Source organism: Onychomys torridus, chromosome X, assembly GCF_903995425.1.
Source record: "Onychomys torridus chromosome X, mOncTor1.1, whole genome shotgun sequence".
NCBI lineage: Eukaryota > Metazoa > Chordata > Mammalia > Rodentia > Cricetidae > Onychomys > Onychomys torridus.
This window is the reverse complement of record NC_050466.1, coordinates 64,115,563-64,123,118: the sequence shown is the minus strand read 5'-3', so window position 1 is coordinate 64,123,118 and position 7,556 is coordinate 64,115,563. Positions and strand designations below refer to the sequence as shown.

Below are 7,556 nucleotides of genomic sequence, written 5' to 3'. Positions count from 1 at the left end.
CTGACCTCTAGGCCGCGATCCTCAACTTCAAAGAGCCCGGGACTTGCATCACCCTGTACATTCCTTTCCTCCAGCCTGAGGGAGGTGAGGGGGCACTTTAGTCTCTCAGGGAACCGAGGTGAGCACAGCTCGCAAAGGGCGCTACAGTGCTGGCTACGGCAGCCTGGGCGGGGTGCTAAGTTTGGGCTTCCTTCTCCTTGAGAGCGAGTTTGGCGGGAGGCGGGCACGGTGGGCGGGGTCAGGGTGGAGGTGGGGCCAGACCATTCCGGAAGGAAGTAGTTCCGGGTCCTCTGGACCCGCGGGGGCGGCTGGGTGTTTGTTGGAGCAGGAGGCGGGAGCTGAGCGAGGGGCTAGGCCTGAAGGGACCTGGGGCGGCCGTGGTGTTGAAGGCTTTGGCGACAGCGACGGCTATGGCGGCAACTTCACTGCGGGGTGAGCGTCCTGGGAGCAAGAGGAGCGAAGAGGCTCCGGCCTGCAAGGGAGAGAGGGTGTGCCCTTCGCCCCGGAGAGGCGGTTCTCACGGTGGCGGAAGGGGCGGTGGGCAGGCTGGGCTTCTCCAGGGACCGCGTCCCTCTTCCCCTCACGCTGGGCCAGCGCCTTCCCTCTGCGGCTGTCGCCCGCGCGGCCCAGGCTCCCAGCACGCGCTTGGCTCGCTGGCATTTGGTGGCTGTCCCACCGATGCCTTTCCCGACCTGCCCACTACCTCCGTCTTCCCTTCCCACGGCCTGGGCAGGTGGCGGCTCGTTTCTCGGAGGGTCTGTCTGTCCTGGGGAGCAGGCAGGGGGCGGTGCCCGGGGACTGAGCCCTTGTTCCCCAGGCGGCCTCTGACCCGTCGCCTGCGGGACCGGAGCTCCTGCTTTGTCCGCCAGAGACGCTCTGGCCGCAGTAGCCGAATCTTCCTGGGAAAAGGTCGAAGAGTATTGAAGACCGATATGAAGAATTTAGTCACCTGTGCCACTGTCATGACTGTCCTAGAGACACTTAGTTCCCTAAATGTTTTCCTTTTGGGGGACTTTTTGAGCTACACCTTGAGTGATGGCTTTTCTGGAACAAATTACAAACTACTGGTAGAAAATAGGGCCCATGAGGCTTCTGGTCAGGCAAGCTTTTAAGCACATTTTTTTTTCTTCTGTAGCTCCTGGGATTAAAGCTAGGCCCTCCCCCATGCCAAGCAAGCCCTCCACATAAAAGCTATGTATCTATTGAGACAGTGTCTCATTCAACTCAGGATGGTGTTTAACTCATTCTATAGGTCAAACAGGCTTCGAACTTTCTAGCCTCCTGCCTTATCCTCCTGAGTAGTTGGTATTATAGGCCTGCACTGCCAGGCCTGACAAGTTGTAAAAAAAATTTTTCTAGGTGTGAACAGGTCCAAAATAACTTAAAACGGCTTTGCTGTAGTTTCATAATGAACCTTGTTTGTTCATTTATGTTGGGGCTTTTTTTTTTTTAAGAGTCTTCTAGCCCAGGCTGGTCTTGAACTCACAGTGTACCAAGGCTGGCCTTGAATTTCTGATTGTCCTGCCTCTGGCTTCTAAACACTGGGATTACAGTTGTATGCCAGTCATGCCTGTTTTATTTATTCAGTTTCTCATTTAGTCCATTTAAAAAAATACTTGAGTGTTTTTCAAAGTGAACAAGGGATTTGAAGTCATGACTTCTGATTATCTTGGCCAAATCACGTAGCTTTTTCTAAGGTATTTTCTCAACAGTGAACAAGGGGTTTTAATGTGTTTGCCTTACCTTTCTTTTAGGGTCATATGAGACATTTATGGAAAGTGCATTTCACATACCTTGTCTTATTGCAGTTTTTGCTTTCTTTTCTTTTTTTTTGGATTTTCAAGACAGGGTTTCTCTGTGTAGCTTTGCGCCTTTCCTGGAACTCGCTTGGTAGACCAGGCTGGCCTCGAACTCACAGAGATCCTCCTGCCTCTGCCTCCTGAGTGCTGGGATTAAAGGCATGTGCCACCACAACACGGCACAGTATTTGCTTTCTTATAAAAATTTTAGAGCACAGAAGCATTCTTGAAGCACATAAAAATCTTAAACTAATTTCTTGGGACTGGGCAAAATGGCTGTATAGCTTGTATAATCATGAAGGCCTGAGTTCAGATCTCCAGTACCTGAATAAAAAGCTAGAGCTGCAGTAGTTACCTCTAACCCCAGTTCTCAGGAGGCACAGACAGGAGGGTCCCTGGGGCTTGCTGACCATCCAATTAAGCTGAGATGGTGAGCTTTGGTTGGATGAAAGACTCCTGTCTAAACACATAATTGAGGAAGAAGTTTCTTTCAGGTCTCCACATGGTTGCATACATACACACACACAAGGAAGGATATGCACACACACACACACATCACACAAAAAAGGTTTTGGAAGCTGTTTGGGGGCTAGGCATGGATTTCACTTGGTAGAGTACTTGCTTAGCATGTTTGAAGCCGTGAGTTCAATTTTCAGCATTCAAAAGTTCGAGACAAAAGGTTACAGATTCAGGGGTGGGTGTGTGTTTCTTGCAGTACTGTGACTAGAGCCCAGGAATTCCTCTATGCCAGATACATACTTAGCTGTATCACTGGCCCTCAGGTTTTGATGGTGTGTGTGTGTGTGTGTGTGTGTGTGTGTGTGTGTGTGTACACATGTGTGTGATTGATTGATTGATTGATTGATTGATTTTTTTGTCAAGCTGGATGTCATTGTGGCCCAAGCTTGCCTCAGCTAGTGAGTGTTTGGATTACAGGTATGTGGCACCATGTCTGGCTGAAGATCACAAGTTTGAGGGCAGCCTAGACACTTTATTAAGATCCAGTTTCCCTAGGTGCAGTGATGCACACCTTTAATCCCAGCACTGAGGAGACAGAGGCAGGCGGATCTCTGTGAGTTCGAGGCCAGCTTGGTTTATATAGTGGGTTCCAGGCCAGAGCTATATAGTGAGACCCTGTCTTGAAAAAAAAAAGCCAAACAAATAAAAAGACCCAGTTTCAATATCTTTTCTGTAATACTCTTTGGCCCCATACCACATTCTTTCAAACTCATTTGAAGTTCATTTTATTCTTCATAATGTATAACTTGTGTATTGAACATAGCTCCCTTTTTGGGGGGTTTTCAAGACAGGATTTCTCTGTGTAGTCGCAGCTGTCCTGAACTTTATCTGTAGACCAGGCTGGCTTCGAACTCATAGAGATCCACCTGCTTCTGCCTCTCAAGTGCTGGGATTAAAGGTGTGCACCACCACCACCGACTGGCCTTTCATTTGTTTTTGAGACAGTCTCTTTTAGACCATCTTGACTTACATTTGTAATCCTTTTGCCTCGGCCTCCTTCATGCTGGGATTATGGGATTATAGGCATATGCCACCACACCCTACTCAACTTGTTTTCCTTCCTCCATTCATGCTTTTCTGAAAGTGACAGTGTCTCATACAGTTCAGACAGGTCTCAAAATCAATATGTAGCTGAGCATGACCTAGAATTTTTGATCTTCTGCCTCTGTCTCTTTAAATACTGGGATTTAAGACATGTGTGCATCTCACCTGGTTTATAGCAATGGTTCTCACCCTTCCCAATGCTGTGACCCTTTAATACAGTTCCTCATGTTGTAGTGACCCCCACTCATAACATTATTTTTGTTGCTACTTCATAACTGTAATTTTGCTACTGTTATGAATTTGGATGTAAGTATCTATGTTTTTTGATGGTCTTAGGGAACCCCTGTAAACTGGCCACTTGAACAACCCAAAAGGGGTTGTGACCCACAGATTGAGAACCACAGGTTTGTGTGGTTCTGGGGTTGGAACCTAGGGTTTCATGCATGGTAGGCAAGTACTATACTAAGCTGTATCCCCAGCCTCCTTCCTTTGTTATTTTAAGTGTTTTTTAATCTTATAAATGAACACATAGTGTTGGGGATTTAGCTCAGTGGTAGAGCGTTTGCCTAGCAAGCGCAAGTCCCTGGGTTCGATCCTCAGCTCCAATAAATAAATAAATAGATAGATGATAGATAGATAGATAGATAAATAAATAAATGAGCACATAGTTATTCTTTAATTTTTACTGATAAATATATTTGCTACAATGAATGTGTGTGTGTGTGTGTGTGTGTGTGTGTGTATGTTGTGTGTATGTGTATGTCAGTGTTTCATTCATGTCAAGGCCAGAGGTTTGATATCAGTTGTCTTGTCTGTCTCATTTTTTAAATTTTTATTTATTATTCTTAGAGTTGGAGGGTGTGCTTGTGCATGTGCTGGGACATATGTGGAGGTCAGAGGACAGTGTTGTGGAGTTATTTCTCTTTATCTACCTTTACATGGGTATTTTGCCATGCCTATGTGCCAAGCATCTTTATATTCTGAGCCAGCTCATTGTCCTCTGTCTTATTTTTGAGACTGAATCTTTCACTGAACCTGGAATTCATTAATTGTGCTAGATTAGCTGACCAGCAAACACCTCTCCAGCCCAGGGATTACAGTTGTGCAGCACTACCAGCTTTTAAGTAGGTGATGAACTCAGGTCCTCATATAAGCATGGCGAACATTTTATTGATGGAGTGTTCTTCAGCCTCATAATTTTTAACTGATCACTGTTTTTAGTGCATCTCATAGGATTTGGTTGTTTAGTTAGTTTTTGAGTTTGAGGCCAGCCTTGTTTATATAGTGAGTTCCAGGCCAGAGCTATATAGTGAGACCCTGTCTTGAAAAAAAAAAACAAACAAATAATACACACCCCACTTGAGACAGAGTATTCCTCTATAAACAAGACTGACTTTAGGCGCTCTGTGTAGCCCAGGCTGGCCTCAAATTCATAGTTATCCTCCAGCTTCAGCCTCCAAAGTGCTAAGATTATAGGTGTGAGCCACCATGCTTGGCTTCATTGTCATTTTTTAAATTTCTTTTTAAATAAACAGCTCTTTATGGCTGGAGAGATGACTCGGCAATTAAGAACACTTGTTTCTCTTGTAAAGAACTTGGATTCAGTTCCCAGCATCCACATGATTGTTCACAACTATTGAAACTTCAGTTCCAGTTTATCTAATGACCTTTTCTGACCTTAGTGGACACCATATGCACACATGGTGCACATACATACAGGTGACCAACACTCTCATACACATGAAATCAATTTTAAAAAGACTCACCATTTTTACACTTATTAGTGTATATTTTTGTATGTTCATGCCATGACATGTATGTGGAAGAGAGAAAGACTTATAATCCCCCCTCCCCTTTTTTTTAACATAGGTTCTGGGGATCAAACTTAAGTCTTTGTGCTAAGGTAACATGCTTTCTGTGACCGTTAGAATAATCCATACTTGATCTTCTCATTTCTGCTTTCACCTTTCCTCTGAGTACTTACTGATCACCCTCTTATTCCTGTGGTCTCTTGTTGCAAAGACTTGCCTGGGGAATTTTTATTCATTGCATTTGTAAATACTGAATTTGCATTTAGTGTGGAATCTTTGCATAATTTAACCATTTTAAGTGTACAGTTCAGTATTTTAGTATTTTCATACAGTTGTATAAACATTACCATAAGTTTAATTCCAGAATAGTTCTTCACCCAAAAAGCTCTTGTTGGGTGTGGTGGTAGATGCCTGGAATCCCAGAACTCGGGAGATATAAGGAGGGAGTACTAGGCATTCAATGTCATCATTCTCATCTACACAGCAGTGTGAGGCCAGCCTTCCTGACAGGAAACCCTGTTTCAAAAGAAAACTAAAACAAAAAAAACAAAAAACAATGACAACAACAAAAAACCCACTAAACCATTAGCCATCATTTCATTTCTTTGGATTTGCTATTCTAGATATTTTACATTTAATGAAATTATACAGTATGAGGTCTTTTGTGAATGACTTCTTACATTTAACATACTGCTTTGAGGTTCATCTATGTTGTAGCATATATCAATATTTACTCTATTTACTTTATGGGTGGATATTCCACTGTATATGTATGACATTTTGTCCATTCATGTCTTAATGTACATTTGAGTTGTTTGTACCTTTTGGCTATTATGAATGCTCCTATGAACATTGTTGTGAAAAGATTTTGTATGGGCATGTTTCCAATTATTGTGGTTATGTATACTGGAATGGAATAATAGTTGGACCATATGGTAACACTATGTTTGACTTTATGAGTAACTGCTAGACTTTTCTAAAGTGGCTGACTATACCATTTACACTGCCACCAGCAGTAAGGATTGTATTAACACTCCATCCTTTAAACACGTGTTATCATCTAATGTAATGTCTTCATTGGCATGGAGTGGTGTCTATTATAATTTTGATTTACATTCCCCCAATGACTAGTGGTTTTATGTGCTTATTAGCTAATTTTATACATCTTTGTCTGTCATCCTTTTGTCCATTTAAAAAGTTTGATTGTTACTTAGTTGTCTTCTTTTTATATACTGATGAAATTAAGTACATTCAGGATTACATAGGCTTTCTTAAATAATCTGCATGCATTTCTTTATAAGATGAATGATTTGTAAAGAAAAAATGTTCATTCATTGGGTTATCTTTTGCCTTTTTTTCTCCCTCTTCATTTTACATTTTTTTATTTTTACTTTCTTGGTGGTTCCTGTGATCATATCCATGTGTAAGTGTTGACAGTGCAGTACAGTTAGTTGTTCAAAACAATCGAATATAAAAATAATAGCTCTATTTATACTTTTTTTTGAGACAGGGTTTCTCTGTGTAGCTTTGCACCTTTCCTGGAACTCACTTTGTAGCCCAGGCTGGCCTCGAACTCACAGAGATCCACCTCCCTCTGCCTCCTCAGTGCTGGGATTAAAGGCGTGCGCCACCACCACACGGCTCTATTTACGCTTTTAATCCCAGCACTTGGGAGGCAGAGGCAGGTGGATTTCTTGAGTTTTAAGGACAGCCTGGACTGCAAAGTGAGTTACAGGACTACACAGAGAAACGTCTCAAAAAAAAGAAAAAGAAAAAAAAAACTAGTCCAAAACAACAAAAAAGCTAGCTCTACTTACTGCACAGATCCATTAATTAATTTTGCTTTTCCAGCCATTCACGAAACAGCTTTTAGATTAGAATTAGAAAATTCTTTCAACATGCAGTAATGAAAATAGCCAATAGTTTGCAGAAAATATACTTAAAGTTTCATACTCCAACATTATATAAGCCTGTTAATAATAAGATCTTAGGACTCAGGATAGAAGTCTGGCTTGGAGTCTTCCTTTAGTAGGAAAGCAGGCTCAGAGCTAAGGCCTCTTACTGCTGCCCAAACTGGTCTGTGCTGTTTCAGGCTGCTTGCTAAAGGTTAGATAGACTCCTAGGAGGTGCACAGAGGTGGGAACAAACCCTTGATGGTGTGCAGAAACCTTTTGAATGCCTAGGGGAAGGTATCCAGCTCAGTCTGGGCCCTGATGGCTTGCTCCTCTATCCTGGCCATGCTGTTGCCAGGGTTATCTTTGTGAATGCCTCAAGCTTGTGGATCTTGCAGTGGACATACATCATCTCAGCAATTTCTTGTGAATGTATCGCACTCCCTCACTGACCACGTGGGACAAGTTTCCGTGAACTGTGTCCAGCATGC

The 7,556-nt window shown here is 43.0% G+C and overlaps 1 protein-coding gene across 5 annotated transcripts in view; it reads left to right on the top strand.

Annotated features, from left to right (window-relative positions):
* The first annotated feature begins 291 nt into the window (after positions 1–291).
* Positions 292–7,556, top strand: part of Bclaf3 (BCLAF1 and THRAP3 family member 3) — an 81,503-nt gene continuing 74,238 nt past the window's right edge. For all 5 annotated transcript variants that reach the window (XM_036174234.1, XM_036174237.1, XM_036174233.1 and 2 more), the window contains exon 1: positions 292–432. The gene's annotated coding sequence lies outside the window, so the exon portion shown is untranslated. The remainder of the gene's footprint in view (positions 433–7,556) is intronic.